We start from the raw sequence: 17,668 nt of genomic DNA on the forward strand, positions 1-17,668 counted from the left end.
CTTACAGCCAATGGAACAGAAAATTAAGTTTGCTCAAAAAGGAAACCATGACCCCTTTTCTATTTCCATCACAGCAGAAGCTGACGAAGAGGTGCTGCTATGGACTGACATATCTAAAATTAACATGGCAGAATGTATGTTTCGTTTTATTTATTTTTGTAAAGTATTGAGGGTAGAGAATGAGTAGCCAACCCGACAGGCAGATTTTAAAGCATTCTTGGATCTGCATATGAAGTCTATGTTGCAAACGTACTGCTTGGTTAATACAAGTCCGAGCCTTATGTCATACCTGCTAACATCGTGCATTCCAATGTGTATCCTCTTCTTCACATACTTTCCTTTATCATGCATTCTGGGACTTGTAGTCCTAGACTTTCCCATAATAACTCCAGGACGACAACTCGCAGAATGCAAATATAAAGCAATGACTGGACTGGTGTCTCCTGAATGGAATGGATAATGTTGATATGTATGCCATGCCAGCTAATGACTGGACTGGTGTCTCCTGAATGGAATGGATAATGTTGATATGTATGCCATGCCAGCTAATGACTGGACTGGTGTCTCCTGAATGGAATGGATAATGTTGATATGTATGTCATGCCAGCTAATGACTGGACTGGTGTCTCCTGAATGGAATGGATAATGTTGATATGTATGCCATGCCAGCTAATGACTGGACTGGTGTCTCCTGAATGGAATGGATAATGTTGATATGTATGCCATGCCAGCTAATGACTGGACTGGTGTCTCCTGAATGGAATGGATAATGTTGATATGTATGCCATGCCAGCTAATGACTGGACTGGTGTCTCCTGAATGGAATGGATAATGTTGATATGTATGCCATGCCAGCTAATGACTGGACTGGTGTCTCCTGAATGGAATGGATAATGTTGATATGTATGCCATGCCAGCTAATGACTGGACTGGTGTCTCCTGAATGGAATGGATAATGTTGATATGTATGCCATGCCAGCTAATGACTGGACTGGTGTCTCCTGAATGGAATGGATAATGTTGATATGTATGCCATGCCAGCTAATGACTGGACTGGTGTCTCCTGAATGGAATGGATAATGTTGATATGTATGCCATGCCAGCTAAAGAAAATAATTGAATGGCGCAACACAATGGATATTGTGAAGCACTATAATAAGCATGGGCCTGAAAGGATAAGATGTAAACCATGTGCTACATGATGAAGGGTAATGCGTGTAGAGGAAGAAACACATTGAACCATATAGATGTATTTACTTAATATTCAACAACCTTTGTTAAAAAAGAAAAAGTTAAGGGGTGAGCTATTTATCCAAACATGATAAATCACTTGTGACGTTTACGCATATATAGCACAAAGAAATAACAACACTGTAGGGATTCTATGCATACATTGCACTGACCTCTTAGATTTAACTTCATGCCCTATCCTTGAATGTTCAAGAACCCGCACAACAAAAGACATGAAGACACGCAAATGTGCATTGGTGCTGACAGCGACGCAGGCGTGGCTAAGGAGCCATATAGGAGGACGTGCCTTCCATTGAGCTCCTGCGGATCCTACCGTTATCCTGTAAAATACTGTGTGGAAAACTGATACAAGTGTCTACAGATTGGAGGATCGAGCGTGCGACGCCTGTGGGCACAAGGAGATGCAATGTGGAGCTAATCTGCGGAGCGCGTGGTTACTAGCACCCAGCGGAGTTTGCCGGGATGTTTGTTGCCGAGCTGAGGAAGATGGCCGCCGACTGGCAGTCAAAGGGACGGCTACGTGCATAGGCGGACCGTGTGTTTCGGCCCGAAATTCTGCAACCTTTTACAACAATAGTGCCCCGGACAGAAAACAACGTGGGCCGTGTATGCTGCGGATGAGGAATGGAAATTGATGTACTGGCAGCGACAGAAGTGACATCACGGAAAATAACATTGCGACAAGTGTCATCATCCTTTGACACTCTAGAGCATCGTTGGAAGTGACATGAAATGAACCAAGAGACAAATAAACTTGTGATGTGCAATACGTGAATGGTCACTAGTAACAATATGCAACAATTCTATAGTTTAGTAAAACATTTGGGCTGATTTTTAATAGGATGAACTGAAAACTGAATAACTTTCGAGGACTCCTAATTTTAATAAGGTACAGTGAGGTTAAAAGATTTGCCAAGGATCAGACTCTTTGCCTAAGTGGGGAAACCAAGATTTAGGCGCAGTACGGGACTTAAGCACTTGATCACACATCTTACCAGCTTATTAAGGCAATGCCTTGAAAAACGTTATATAACCTTGTTGAGTAAAAAGAATCAAGGCTATAGATTCATTTTCCCCATCCTGAATGGAAGATACATTAGCAGCCTTCAAAGGTATGTGCGTCTTAACAAATATCATTTGGGTTTTAAATCTGTATTCACAGTGAAAGAAGATACAACTCACTATGACGTCATCTGCTCGAATCATTATTTCGGACAGCATGCACGGTTACGCTCCTCTTCCATTCAGCATCACCTATCCTCCACACCTCTTAAGGGACACTTGCCCCACTCCCCAGGCGACCCTGTGTCTGGGCCAGTAACCTCTAATGTCTCTTTTTGTAATGCTTTGTTGGCACAGAGCGGAACCTCAGGGGGAACGTTATGCTTCCCCCCACACATGAAAAAGTGTAAACCCTGAGGCTTTCGACATCTGAACCTGCTACAGAGGAGCAAAGGCAGGACTTTATTTCATCCCGAACAGGCTGTGTGTAAGACTCGGGAGACAGCCCTTGAAATATTGAGAGTCCCGCAAACGTGTCACCCTGTACACTGAATCCCTCCTATGGTGTTGCCCCTTTCAGAGTGAGTGTCATGACATTGTCAATAAAAGGTGCCTCAGCCGGCACGTGAGCCAGAACTGCGGCAGACTCCATGAATGGCACTTCTGTATATGTATCGGACGACCAAGTCTTGCTGTTCGTGACTGTTGATTTGATTGATGTCCATTGATGTTGTCTTTGAATTGTTTGTTATGAAAAATGAGGAGTGTGGTGTTACCCCTTTAAGAGTGAGTGTCATGACTTTGGGCCTCATTACACGGTAGGCGGAGGACCAAAGTGCTACTAGCACCTTGGTCCATGCCGGTAAAATACCGGCACCGCTTTGGAGGAAAGGGGAATTACCGCCCTATTCCAAGGTTGGCGGGGCGGTAATTCCCCCTTCCCCCATTGCCCTTCCCCATTCCCATTTTTGCCCCATAGGGCTCTATGGGAATGGGGAAGGCGCTAATTACGGTGCCGCAAATTGCGGTACCGTAATTAGCACCCTGGTCCCTTTGCGGGTTGGTTTTTAACGCCTGCTAAACAGCAGGCGTTGAAGTACCAACCCGCAAAGGGACCTCGTAGTAAGGCGGTAAGGGTTTACCGTTACCGGTGCTCTTACCGGTAAACCCTTACCGCACTACTTGTAATGAGGCCCTTTGTCACGACTGCCTGTCAATAAAAGGAGCCTCAGCTGGCACGTACGCCAGAACAACAGGAGACTCCATGAAAAGCACTTCTGTCTCTGTAGCTTATGGGGCTTGCAGACTAGCACGGTTTGATCATGGCCCTGCTAGCCTGGACTGCAGAATGACGCTGTGTGACCACGGTACTGCACCCACTGCTGATCTGAGTGCCCCCAGATCAGCATGTGTTACCTGGGAGCCCCCAGGACATTGTCACGTTGTGTGTGTGAGAACAGTCCAGTTGCTAGCCTGGGAGCCCCCAGCAACTGCTGTCCAGTCGTTGATCACGGCAATCAGAGCAATCCCTGCAGCGGTCAGTGCTGTGTGACTACGGCATTCCATGAATCCACTGGGTACCCCCTGAACTGATCGGCTGGCCAGGTCCAGTCCCAAAACCTCCTACTGTATCTACCGTGAAACTCTATTGCTCATGAACTAAGTACTGACTTCTGATATAGGGCCTGATTCACAGAAGGGTTTCACAATGGAGCAATCCCATAGGAAACGCTCTGTGAACCAGGCCCATAGGGCCATCTGGAACTTTGAACTTTCGAGTCCTGCTGCAGCACTTAGAAGCCGTAAGAAGCTAGCATGATAAGAACATATCATTATTATTGTTGTTTTCAATAGAAAATATTTCACATGATTGAAACTCTCTCTATAACATTCCCAGATAGAGGTAACCTGAGAAATGAGTTGCTCGGTAGCATTCCCGCAGTAATCGGAATACAAGAGCAGACATGCTGGGTGAGGAGGTGGGGATCGTTTTTCCTGCTTGTCTCATGACGATTTTTTCCACTTTGCTTCCACAGCAAGTTAATACATATTTTTGAAGTCCTGTTACTATTGTAGCAATGAAAACTGAGACCTGCAAATGGTCGGCAGTAGTAACACATTTCAACTGCATCTGTCAAGGGTGATAGTGTTTTAATAGCAGCTATGGTGAAAATGTGAGAACATGTCAAAAAGGTGCTTAAACGTACAGGGGAATTCTATGTGACTTGAAAAAAGAACAACGAGCAGAGCACCGAGGGACTGGATGCCGACCTTTAGCTCAGAAAAAATAAAAATAACTCTAAAAATAACTCTATATTTACTCATTTGAGAAGTGCATTCGGTAAATATGCATACCCTGATTCATGCGGGAGGATGCTGATAGCACCCTGTGCTGATTTATGGAAGTAACATCTTCTTGGGTTGATCCAGGTCGCACCTCTGCCTCCTCTCAGTTACAACTAGTTCAAAGAGAGCTCCCAGTTGGCCCCCTCCAAGTCTGGCTTTTAGGTAGAAAGGGGCATATACCTCCAACGTGCATGCGCTCGGCAATGCGAATCACAGAGGAATTGCCAAGTATGTGTCTCCATGAAATGTAGAGCCCGGTTAAGGGATTGGAGGATGGAGCCTTGTGTGGGCAAAATGCTGGTCGCACAGTTAACAGGCAGCGCAGCTGGCGGCTTTGCTGGTGATAGCTCGGCCTCCCTTTGCCTCTGCCCTCAAGTCAGCCTTCAGTGAATGGTTGAGAGTGCTGGCACATTCACTACCAGATTGGCTGGTGGTAGCCCCCCTCCAAATTCCCTTCCAGGTCTTAAAGAAACACAAATGAATTTCCGCCACTCAGCAGCTCATACATGGCCAAGTGGAGGGAATCCCAGCAGCCGCCTGCGGGTACAAGTAAGAAAAACAAGTGGAAGCTTAATAGAGGCCTAGGAAGCCATCTACCTGATTGGGTCAGGTGAGTTAGCCCCCTGTGGCTCTACTCTCTGGCCTCAAGATCAGGGGCGTTGCTAGGGGGGGGCTAAAGGGGCTATAGCCCCTGAGCTTTTGGTTGTAGCCCCAGATAGAATCTCAGGAGCTACAGCCAAAAGACTAGCTAGCCCCCAGTCCCAACAGTTCCGACATCAGCTTAGCCCCGGGTCTTTTGCAGACCTAGCAACTCCCCTGCTGAAGATAGCAAAGTAATCCCACCACTCAACATATTAGCATTGCATAAAAGCCAGGAGGGAGCCTAAGCCACACCAGGGATGGCAGTGGTTGTAGAAAGGCTACTGCCATCCACCAGCATCCTCCCCGTTACTGACTCAAATGTCACTCCCTGACCCTCAATTCAATGAAGGTGGGGTGGAGGAGTTGTGGAGGTAGACTCCTACGTGCAGAGCAGGTGGAATCTTTGCCAAGTGAGGTTGATGGAAAAGGGTGCAAACGTCCTTCCTCCAGTTACTAATTCGAGTCATACTGTAAGTGTGCTGTGGATAATTAAATGGCATGCCATGAAGTGGAGTGAGCTTTGAACAGATAATTTATTTTCTTTATTTGACAGCAGCAGGGACATTCTTTTTTTATTTCAAAGGAGCTTTTCCTTGTATAGCACTACAAGTCCAATAATTCCTTGTGCACCATGGGTAGGGCACAATATATCATTTATGTAATCTTCAGAAATATGCCCCACCAACTTGCCACTAACTTTTCTTGAGGCTGCACATCTTCGGAAGAGAAGGCAAGTTTGAGAGCATCATGACATGGAGTGCAACTCTGAAGACATCAGACGGAAAACTGCACTAACCGAGCTTGCAGCTGGAATGACAATCAGAGAATAGTGGGTGGGGTGAGGTGGTAGCCAAAGCTTCTATAGCCAAGGGATGGATAACACTCGCCACTGTGCCCTGTATGAAATCTAAACTTTTCCGAAGGAACACAATCGCATTTAATGATAGGGTACAGAGGCTACCTTGTCTTCAAGTTCAAAGCATAGATAGCACAGCTGACGCAACATGGTTGACTGGCTTACAGTAAAAAGTGCTAAACCCAGACTCATTTGACCAATTGGCTGCTCTAAGGATGTCCACAAGATGCATACATGCCCACAAGGCATTACTGGCCATAGCACCTCTGGCCGAGTAACCCCTAAAGGAAAATAAATCTACACCTGCCTGAGACATTACCCATATGATCCATCTAGTTAGAGTGGAAGAGGACACAGGAATATAGGTTTTACTATAGCAAATAATTAGCTGAGACAGGAATCCATCAGACATCTGCCAACATCCTCATACAGCTTGAGACCACAGGTAACACACAGGTTTGGAAAGTCATTATACATCGGATAATGTCAGAGAGCTTATGTCTTGATTGATCATCCAATGTTCAGCAGGCCATTCATGCTGTCTTAAATGTGTTTGCATAATAAATAGAACGTAACAGGTGTTTCTCCTAGAGTGTAACATCCAAAAGTAAAGCGCAACAGTTCTGCGACCTTGGGGCAGGCAGCTGTGAGAGTCTTTGGCCTGACAGAATTGCTTTTCAGATACTGCACAACAGCCTCGCTAGTGGAGGTGGAGAGTGTTGAGATCGGGCATTGCCATAATGTTAATTATAATCCACTTGCAAGAGCCTGGCCTCCACCAAAGACACTGTCACAGTGCTCGCCTGAGGCTGTGGCAGGTGAACACTTTACCGCTGAGACAGGTTTATCTTTAGTCGGCTACATCGTCATAAACGTATCACCAGATCTCCTATAAAGCAGTTATTTGTGCCTCTGCTTCTTGCTGGTGAAAACCCTATCATTAGCACGTCAAGGCCGCTTCCTACATCGCAAACACCCACCCTATAAGGACTTTTTGGTGTTTGTACAATATTGCCTGGGACAAACTGGTGGCAGCAGCTTACTTTTAAAGTATTTTTACTTTGTTTTTATGGACCATACCGCGTTTGCTGCGTTTGGCCCAACACTGTGGGCAGTGCCGAAAAATGGCCATGCAACTAAGTCTTTTGTTCTGTCCTTTGGCCATTTTGTCCCTTTGCCTTCCCCCGGGTCTAAAGACCCGGGTATTCCTTATTTGGGCATGCAGCCTCCCGCGTACTCGCATCTTTCGCAGGCTCCTGCATGTCACGTGTGCTAGTGCCCAGGAAGAGGGTTGGGAGTGTCTGGTCTCAATCCACACTACTGGTGCCAGTATTTCTGGTAGGCCTTAATGACTGGAACCACGGTGGGCCACGATTGACCCGAGCCTGGTGTACATGCAAGAGATCAGATCTTCCATTGGTTATCTGAGCTTTGGACACAAGACAAATCTTGGATAAGAGAAGGGGCTTTGCATCTATTGCAGGTCGATCACCTGAAGTTCACACCGAACTACAGCAGGAGTATCCTGAATGAAAGAGCAGACTTGTGGAACCGCTGGAGACATGCTGGAAGTTCTGGCACCCTGACCCCGCTGGTGTCCCTTCGGACCCCTGCTTTTGCATCATACTTAGAAGGACTGCAAGGGCGCTCAGACCCTTTGGAGTAGAGGGACGAACTCTTCTAGGCACCCCCTGCTTACCCTCGCAAAGAGCCTCTTCAGAAGGGTTCCTGGGCCATCCAGTGAACTGAACAGCTTGAACCCAGAGTATCGCACGGGAGCACTGCCCTCCCTAGTTGAGACTTGAGACTTTGGGCAGTGCCTACTTGTGGTCGTGGGCCCTCTCCCACCTCTGGGTCACGATTTATGAAAGTGCACAATGCAGTGAGCATTTGTGGTCCATGTGTCGCACCGCGGGCCGCGAGTACCTTCATCACTTACTGTTGGGCCCCCTGGCACAGCCATCTGTTTTTACGCAAGAGAATCCTTTAAAAGATACTCACCTTGGCTTGGCTACCCTGAGCTCCCCAGCTATTCCTGAACTCTGAAAGTCACACTATCTGCAAGGGAAGACCCTCCTCAAGGAGTAAGGCTTTATTCTTCATCACCTCAACCCCCTTCCTGAACAGCTACAGCTCCCTGAAGAGAACCCCCTTTTTGCTTTACTTACGACCGCGCAATGTTAAAACACTGCTGTACTTTGAGCATAAGGCTCCTCACTTCATAGGGCTGGTCTGCATAAGATAGGGATTTACTTCGAAGAACTGCATAATGCGATATCTGTGTTGAACTTACCCCTTTCTGTTACCGGTTGTGGTTATTTTCTCGTCTTTCATCAGCATTAGGCTAAAGGCATTTTTTATGTATGTTACATTGTGAAAAGTGCGTGTGCTAACTGTTTTATTATTACTGTGGTTTAATCGTGTTTTGTTATGAAGGCCTATATTAAATGCATTTTTGATATACATCTGTCTAATAGTAACCTGTGGCGTTTTACTGTGTGTGCTCATTGTGGTCTTCCGATCACTCTCGCCCCTCCTGCGACCACCTGCCAAGCAACCGTGGACTGGTCTAGTTTGTCCAGAACGTTCCCTGTTCCACTAAACTAGAGAGGCCTCCTAAACATCTACCCACCAGGGCAGAGTTTAGAAATCCATTTTAACACCAGTGAGTAGATTCCACTGCCAGGAAGAGCTATCACAGAGCAGAGAGCCGAGATCCACACAGATATCACCAAACATGCTTGCAGGTTTCTAGGTGCGCGCAGCACCATTCCTGTCTACCATAGCCCAATCAAAGATGGCCTTAGTGAAGGCCCAGTTCACCCATCAATGGGTTCTTGCATTCTTCCACATGATTCAGTTGAGCGAACAACACCGTTAGACATTAACCAATCCACTGCACAAGACACAAGTGTAGCCTCCTAATTCAAGCCTTTTCTAGAGGTAAACAAAGGACCCTATGTAAATGGACAGTTCCAAAGAGCTAGCATGGCAGTTTGGAGCAGCACGGCATTAAGCAGGAAAGCAGAGGAGAGACCATAGATGCATGAGAGATTGGAAGTGTGGATAATTGGTATATTGATATTGATATTTCATTTATATCGCGCTCGTACACAAGTGTTTCAGAGCACGACCAGACGAGGGAGGGAAACAAGGGAGAACAAAACAACGATCTTACTAGATACAGTGACATTGAGAACATGCAAGTGCATGGGAGAGGGGAAAAGTGCATGGGAGGGGGGTAGAAGTGGAAAGTGTGGAGCAAAGGAGAAAACAGATACATAATAATAAATAAAAGACAACAAGCAGTGGTAGTGTAGACAGCAAGCGGCAAATGCTGGGTTTAAGGCAGCAGACAGGGTATGTCTGATAAGTGCAGGAAGCAAAAGGGGGGAGCTGTATGGGTACAGATACAGACCCCAGTGCAAGGGGTGGCCCAGAGGCAGTACAGGAGGGTGGCAGGGTGAGTAGGTACCTGGGCCCGGAAGACAGAGGGTAGGCCAGATGCACAGTGCCGAGAGAGAACAGATCAGCAAGGGAGAGGGGGGCGAAGGCAGAAGCAAAGAGGAATGTCTTGAGGTGCTTCCAGAATCGGAGATGGTTCTCCTCAAGTTCTACTCCAGAGGGAGGCTCCAGCCGAAGACCGAGATCTATCCCAGCTCGTTTCTTTGAAAAATGACTGGCCCTGAGGGAGTTAGAGGTAGAGGAGTGAAGAGCTCAAGAGGGGACGTATTTGCGGAGGGATAGCTGAAGGTATTTTGGCCCAGACCCCAGAAAGCCTTGTGGGCAATGCAGAGGGTTTTGAATGTAATCCTAGCATTCACTGCGAGCCAATGGAGAGATTTCAGAGCTGGCGAGATACGATCCCAGGGCTTGAGGCCAAGGACAAGTCTTGCAGTCTTGTTCTGGATTAGTTGCAGACGGCGGAGAGTAGAGGCAGGTAGATTTAGAAAGAGGCTGTTAAAATAGTCAAACCTAGAGAGAAGCAGAGCATGAGAGACAGTGAGCTTCTGGGGGAAGGAGAGGAAAAGCAGACTACTTCTGAGGAGGTGTAGTAATAAGTTACCTTTTTAGGGACATCAGAGATGTGGGCACAGAAGGAAAGTGTGGAGTCAAAGATGACACTGAAGTTCTTAGCCGTGGGGGCAGGAGGGGGCCAAGGGAGGCAGGCCAGAGAGTGAGGGACAAGGAGGGTGAAGGTGTGCCGATGAGGAGGATCTCTGTCTTGCAGAAATTCAGACAAAGATTGTTGGTGGCACACCAATCTTGAATGGCAATTAGGCAATCAGAGATGAGAGAAGGAGAGGAGGTGGCCGAGGGCAACCTGAAAATGTGTTATCAGCATAGCACTGGAAATTGGAGCAGAAAATGGAAATGCAGTGGGCAAGAGTTGCCAGGTATTGTTTACAAAGCCAGGGCAAGAGGTTAGACCCCTGGGGAGCACCACAGGTATATAGGAAGGATCCAAGTTGGACCTGGGAGGGTCAGTCAGAGAGGAAAGAGGCAAACCAGGCCAGAGCCTGATCAGTGATACCCAGGCTATCACAGAGATGGTTGAGCAGGATGTTATGGTTGACTGTGTCAAAAGCAGAAGAGAGATCAAGTAGGTTGAGGACAGAGGGATTGTTAGAGTCAAGGTTGGAGACCAGATCTTCACAGATGTTCCGGAGAGCAGTTTCCGTGCTTCTGGCAGTTCTGAAGCCAGACTGGTGGTCGTGGAGACAACCATCAGAATTAGGTTAAGCTGAGAGATGGCCAGATTTTCCAAGAGTTTGCCCATAAAAGGAGTAATGGAAATTGGGCAATAGTTACCTGGACAAGAAGGATCAGTTGTGGTTTTCTTAAGAAGTCGACATACAAGGGAATGCTTCAGAGGGGAGGGGAAGAATCCAGAGGCAAAGGAGTGGTTGCAAAAAGTGGCAAGGGCCAGAGAAAGGGTATCAACATGGTCCTTGATTGTTTTAGAGGAACCGGGATGAACCTGTTTTGACGAGGCTTTCATAGATTGGACTTGTCTAGTGACCTCATCAGGGGAGAAAAGTGGAAAGGATGAGAAAGAGGGTGGGGAAGTGGCTGAAGGATGGTCAGCAAGCACTGACAGAGAGTGGAGAGGAGGGGGAAGGCAGGAGAGGGAGGACAGGATGTCCTGGGTTTTTGAGATAAAGTGAGAGGCAAGGGCATTGTAAGAGCCTGGGAGGCAACAGTAGGAGTAGAGACTGCAGCAGGGTTGGCCAGCTCCTTGCAGATTGTAAAGAGTTCAGGTGAGTTGCTACATGCCGCAGAGACACGGGTTGGAATGTGGACTCTCTTCTTGGTGAGGACATAGTCAGTATTGCCTTTGGAGCAGGCAACAGGCCAATTTGTCAGAGGATGAACAAGCAGCCCTCATTTCCTCTCAGCCACCTACACAAACGTTTAAGTGTAGCTAGGTCAGAGTCATACAAGGAATCGTACTTGGCTTTGGACTTCAAATGGATCCTCATGACAGGGGCAAGAGCATCAAGAGTATCAGAAATAGAGGAGTAGAGTAGAGAAGAGTCAGTGCTGTGCCTGGATGTGAGTCAGCCAGAGGTGGGGGGCGAGAGAAGGTGGTGGCAAAAGCCTCAACTGACACACGCTTCATGGGCCGGATATCTGAGAAGTTAGCTGGCAATGTTGGGGTAGGCTTGGCCTGGGGAGAAGAGAAGGAGAGATGAGAGGAGCGGAGGGAATGGTTGCTCCAGGAGAGAGGAGTGGTCAGAGGGATGGAGAGGGGGAGGTCAGGGGAGATCAAAACATTGTGTGTGTGCCCTACAGAGTGAGTCGGGCCAGGGGGGAAGATGGACAGGAAGAGGGAGTCACAGAGGTCACAGAAAAGAAAAGAGGAGAAACAAGGAGAGTCTAGATGGATATTGAGGTCACTGAGGAGGCGATGTTGAGTGGTAGAGGCCAGGAAGGAGGAGGAGAGGTCTGCCCACTCAGAGAGAAATTAGGCGATTTCACCAGGAGACCAGTAGATAGAAGCCAAGGTAAGAGAGTGGCCAGGAGAGCGAGAGGGCTTACAGACAGACATAATCCTCTTTTGAATGCCTTGAGTGGGAACGATAGAGGCAGGAATCCACTCAGGAAAGATCAGGGCAACCCCCCCACCGGACCGGGAGGATCTGGGTGCAGAGAGGATCTTGTAGCCATTGGGGAGGAGAGTGTCACAGCTTGTGACAGAGCTGGCCGTGAACCATGTCTCAGTAAGACCAAGGACATCAAGGTTTAGTTCTTCAAGGAGGGGACAGATGTCAGACAAGTGTTTGACAGCAGAGCGAGAGTTGAGAGTGGCAGAATGAACAGGGTTGCCAGCTTTAAAGACCTTCCAGGGAGGGGTACAGATCAGAGGTACGCCCAGCGGAGGGGAAGGAACTCTAGTAGGGGTTGAGGAGCAGGAGGAGAGGGCAAGGTAGCGAAGGGGGGGAGGAGGAGACAGCAGGAGATAAGAGGAAATTGATGAGGCGAGGGAAACGCCTATCAAAGAGGAGGGGATTGTCCTGAGGGCCTTGGACCATGACAGTGCCATTAAGGTAGACATTAATGATGACTTTAGAGGAGTCGAAGGAAGCCATGAGAACTTCCCAGTGAGTGCCACCATTAACGGGAGAGGAAGAGATAGGACAGAGCACAGAGATCTAGCGAAGGAACGACAAAGAGCATGTTGGTGAGGGTCTGTCTAGAGGAAGTGTCGGAGTAGATGTCGGCGATAGGGAGACCAGGGTTGGAGGCCAAGATATCCTTTTTTAATTTCTTCCTGCCAGATTTAGTGAGAAGGGAAGGATAGTCAATGGAGAAGCAGTTGGAAAAGATAGGAGAAATAGAAAGTGCAATGGGAGTGGAAGCGAGGAAAGGAGGGAGAAGTAGGGAGTGAAAGGCAGGTGGAACAAAAGAGAGTGGTGAAGTCACTGGGCTGGCAAGTTACAGAGAAGCAACACTTTACAAGCAAAGTACAGAAGCAAAAAGCAGAACAGCAAAATTTGACTTTCAAGCAAAAAGCAAAAACAGCAGAATGTGACTTTCAAGCAAAAAGCAGAACAGCACAAATTTGACTTTCAAGAAAAAAGCAAAAACAGCTAAATGTGACTTACAAGCAAAAAGTAAAAACAGTAAAATTTGACTTTCAAGCAAGAAGCAAAACAGAAAATATTTGACTTTCAAGCAAAAACAGCTAAATTTGACATTCAGCGAGAAAGCAACACAGCAGAAATGTGTCTTTTATGCAAAAAGCAAAAACCGCAAAATTTAACTTTCAAACAAAAAGCAAAAACAGCAAAATGTGTCTTTCAAGCAAAAAGCAAAAACAGCAAAATTGCACTTTCATGCAAAAAGCAAAACAGGAAGAATGTGACTTTCAGGCAAAAACAGCAAAATTTGACTTTCAAGCAAAAAGCAAAAACAGCAGAATTTGACTTTCAAGCAAAAAGCAAAAACAGATAAATCTGACTTTCCAATTAGGGATTCAGATGTTATCAAAGGTTTTTAAGAAGCACTGCGAATCAGGATGACAACATGAGAGAAAAAAACAGAAAGATTAGTGATAGTCAAAGGTGGTAGGAGTGAGTCCAGAAGGAGGGAACTAACCCATAGTTCAGGAGGTTACAATGTCAAGGCAGCCCCGGATTTCTTAGAGGAGTGAGGTGGCAGCACCATTCTAGTTAAGGCACTAGGGTGTTGGGAGGACCCCAGGACCCCACATAGCACCCTGGAAATGGACAGGGAGCAGACAGGGGCCTTAGGAGTGGGCCTTTGGTGAGAGGGCCGGCTAAAGCCTGCCGGTCCTCAGTTGGACAGAAAAGAAACTTAGCAGCCAATGTCAGCGCAGGAAAGAAGAAGGCACACCAGACACAGGGCCTCATCACGAGTTGGGCTGTATTCCCGGCTGCAATACCGCCGACTGTAATAGCCCTAGCACCGACCAGTCCGGCTGTATTACCGCTGGATCACGAGTTGGGTGTTAACGGTAAATCCCCACTCCCAATTGGGTCCATTGGATTCAATGGGGTATTTTCAGCGCTAATTGTGCGGGCTAATACAGCCGGCGGTAATACAGCCAAAAACAGGGGATTTTCACCTCCAGAGAAAGGCTGGAGGTAAAACATCCCATTTAGCACCAAACTCGTGATAGGGCCAGCCCTTAAATGCAGCTGTAATACCGTTACCACCGCATTTAAGGGCTACAGCCCAACTCGTGATGAGGCCCACAATGCCTCAAGCAAACATTACAGCAGAGCGGCCATGTTGGAAGCACTGCATGGTGATTGCAGGTGCAGGCAAAAAAATACACAGAGGCTCAAATTCTGAGTGCAGCAGGCAGCAGGATGATGAAAAAGGGGAAGGAGCAGGAAAGGCTAGAAGTATATGTTGAGGTGGTGAAGCAGAAAGGCTTGGAGGAGCAGGAGATGAGCGACAAGCAAAAGGGATGGGAAATGTTAATGGATAGCTTGAAGGAGCTGCTTGGGAAGAAATTTTTCAGAAGGTATATTAGGATCAGGTTTGAAGTGCAGAAAGTGGTGAAATGCAGCAGAGAGATGGAAGTAGGTGGTGTTGGGCTCGTTTTGCAACTTGCCCTCCATAGTTTGCTGTGTAACCCCATTCTTTGTGCTCTGTTTGTGTCCTGCACTGACGGTTTGAAGGGAAGTAAAGCCTTCAGCTCCACTTCCCTTGCTTTCTGCTCATTGTTAAGGGGAAACTGATCAGTCCATCAGGCTATCAGTACTGGAAAACTATGTATCCATTTTTAATTCTTGTGCTTTTTGACATTGCACACATAACCTTACAGTGCAGTGCAATGGGCATACTTTTATATCACCCTATCTTTTTACACATGGGATTGTTGATTACTTATATATGTGTCTAAAGACACAAGCTTGAGGCAGCAGTTTCATTTTGACTGTTTTTGCATTATTTGTGGTGTGCATATTCGAGTTTACCACGTTTGGCTTTCGTCTGGCAACTAAACATGCGTAGTGCCCTAAAATGGCTGACCCACGAGATTGTGCTTGTTCTTTGGTACCCTTCCATTAGCCAGCCCAGTGAAGCCCTGCTCCTCTGTCTGATCTCCGAAGACCCTGAGCGGTGCTTCAGCCCTACACTAGTGGGATCAACTATTCTTAACTCCTTCTTGAGGATCCTGCCCTTCTGTACCTTTGGACGTGTCTCTGACTTGCTCTGTGGACTGACCAGATCTCTCGTGGGCTGCCTCATCAGAAGTGTTGCTGTTTCGCGTTTGAGCAAATACAGTGGAGCAAACATTTCTCCGAAATACATTCTAATAAGTGATCAAATCCAATTAATGAGGACCACCGGCCCGAAACAAGTTGAAAGTTGACCTTCTCATCTGAAGATATTCATGATCTAATAAAGAAACTTAAACTGTCTTGAGCCCCAGGCCCTGATGGGTTATCTAATTTTGTTTATAGAGGGCCTCCACATATGTGGTCAGTGATTCTTAACATCTTGTTGAAATTAAATAATTACCCAAATTTTATGTGATGATCTTAGTGTTGTACTTATTGAAGATATTAACTGTTGGTATTGTGTTATAATTTCATCTTGCTCATTCTACTGTATTTTCATCTGGTTTTATCATGTATATTTAGATTGGAATATTATGTTTTCTATTAATGTTTTCATGAAATGTATCTGTATTTTAACTTGTGTAAAGGTTTGTATTAACCATAAACACACATAAATACAAAATAAAAAAGATGTCTTGTTCATGCATGTCCTGACTAGACACAATACACTCCCAAGTTGGAAAATCTCTCATCTTGTTCCAATTTTTAAAAAGGGGGATATGACGAATAACTCATCTCAAGCTAAATATTTTCATCATTAATAGTAAGAGAATTAGAGGCTTGGGCTTCTACAAACTGAAGAATATATCATCTTCAATCCGGGTTCCGCAAAGGCTTCTGTACCTCTACCAATGGATTCTTCTTAGAACTAATGCAAAAGAGAGCCCTGAGGACTCATCAGCATATCTATGTTTGTTTCATTGACTTTAGTATGGCCTTTAATTCCATACATAGGAAACATTTATGGGACACACTGCGAAGATGCAGTTGTCCTCCTTCATTGGTGAACATCTTGAGTTTTATTCACACAGACACAGTGGGCCTCATTATAACTCTGGCGGGAGACATGCCAGTACAAACGGCAGGCTGCCGCCAGAGTTATGATTTTTTTCCGGTGCCTGGCAATGTGGAATCACATGAGCATTACAGCCCTGGCGGTCCTTGAAGCCAGGCAATGTGGAATCACATGGGCATTACAGCCCTGGCGGTCCCTGAAGCCAGGGGTCGGAAAAAGGTACTCTCCATTCCCATTCAAGTCCCATAAGACTCCATGGGAATGGGGAAGACGGATGCACCGGCACTTTGTGCAACAGTGTCATTGCATCCGTCAAAGTCTGGTAGCAGGTGCCTTTCCGCCTGCCAGGTCAGACCTGGCTGGCGGAAAGGCACCTGCATGCAGAACTCGGAGTGTGCCGGTCCGGTAACAACGATGACCGGACCTTGCTGTACCTGCTATGTTTGAACCTTACCTTTCCTCTATCACTGGATCAGCACTCTCAACCTGCGTTGTTCTCTATCTTACCTGCATCCACTTGTTCACACTCTGAGCCCTGAACTGTACTACCTACCTGTACCTGCATACTTGATGTAGCCCCTCACCTTGAGGCGAGGCAGCCCAATGTTGCATTGTACTTATTTGTACATGCACATTTGATGTAGCCCCCTGAACCATTGGGTGAGGCTTTCTAAATGTATTAACTAATTGTACCTGCAAATGTGATGTAGCACCATGCACCATAGGGTGAGGAGTTCCAAATGTGTTCTCCCATGCCTATGTCGTTTATTCATATTGATTTTTGTTTGTGTTTTACTCTTGTTTCCTCACCCATGTCTGTCTCCTGCCCTCCTCCCTCTCCCATTTTTTTAACATAAGAGCATGAACACATTTAAAGACAACACAAAGAAAATGAAATTCAAATCTATATCTAATAGGGAGACATCGAAGCTGAATTAGAAAAGGGGATATGATAGACGAGTACTGCAGTCCAAACAAGAGTGTGACTGCTGAATGAAGAATAGATGGAAGTGGGAAAAGAATGTGTGCTGGTAATACAAAATACAAGGAACAACAATAATTAAGACTAATGAGAACACAGGTTTGTAAGAGAAGTTGAGTAGAAGAAAAAGTTAAAGAATGACAAATCTAATATTATGAAGACAGAAGCAGCCAAATTGAGAAATATTGGAGATTCGATTTTGAAGGGAAAACACAGAATCAAAAACAAATCCAGATTACGGGCATGAGAAGAAATAAATAGATCATGAGGAGGAAAATGAATAAATGACGATGAAATAACAGAAGGGGATTTATATGGGGCTCTTCCCCATATAATTAACTGCCAACTTATACTGCTGTATCAGTATGGCACATAATTTTCACAGTCACCTGTTGTTTCTCAGGACAGCTACGCAAATTGTTTTTAGGCATATCGAATGAAATAAGCGTGATTGAGCACCTTAGCAAATCTAAGTC

This window comes from Ambystoma mexicanum, chromosome 10 (genome assembly GCF_040938575.1).
Source record: "Ambystoma mexicanum isolate Mex_15411 chromosome 10, UKY_AmexF1_1, whole genome shotgun sequence".
NCBI lineage: Eukaryota > Metazoa > Chordata > Amphibia > Caudata > Ambystomatidae > Ambystoma > Ambystoma mexicanum.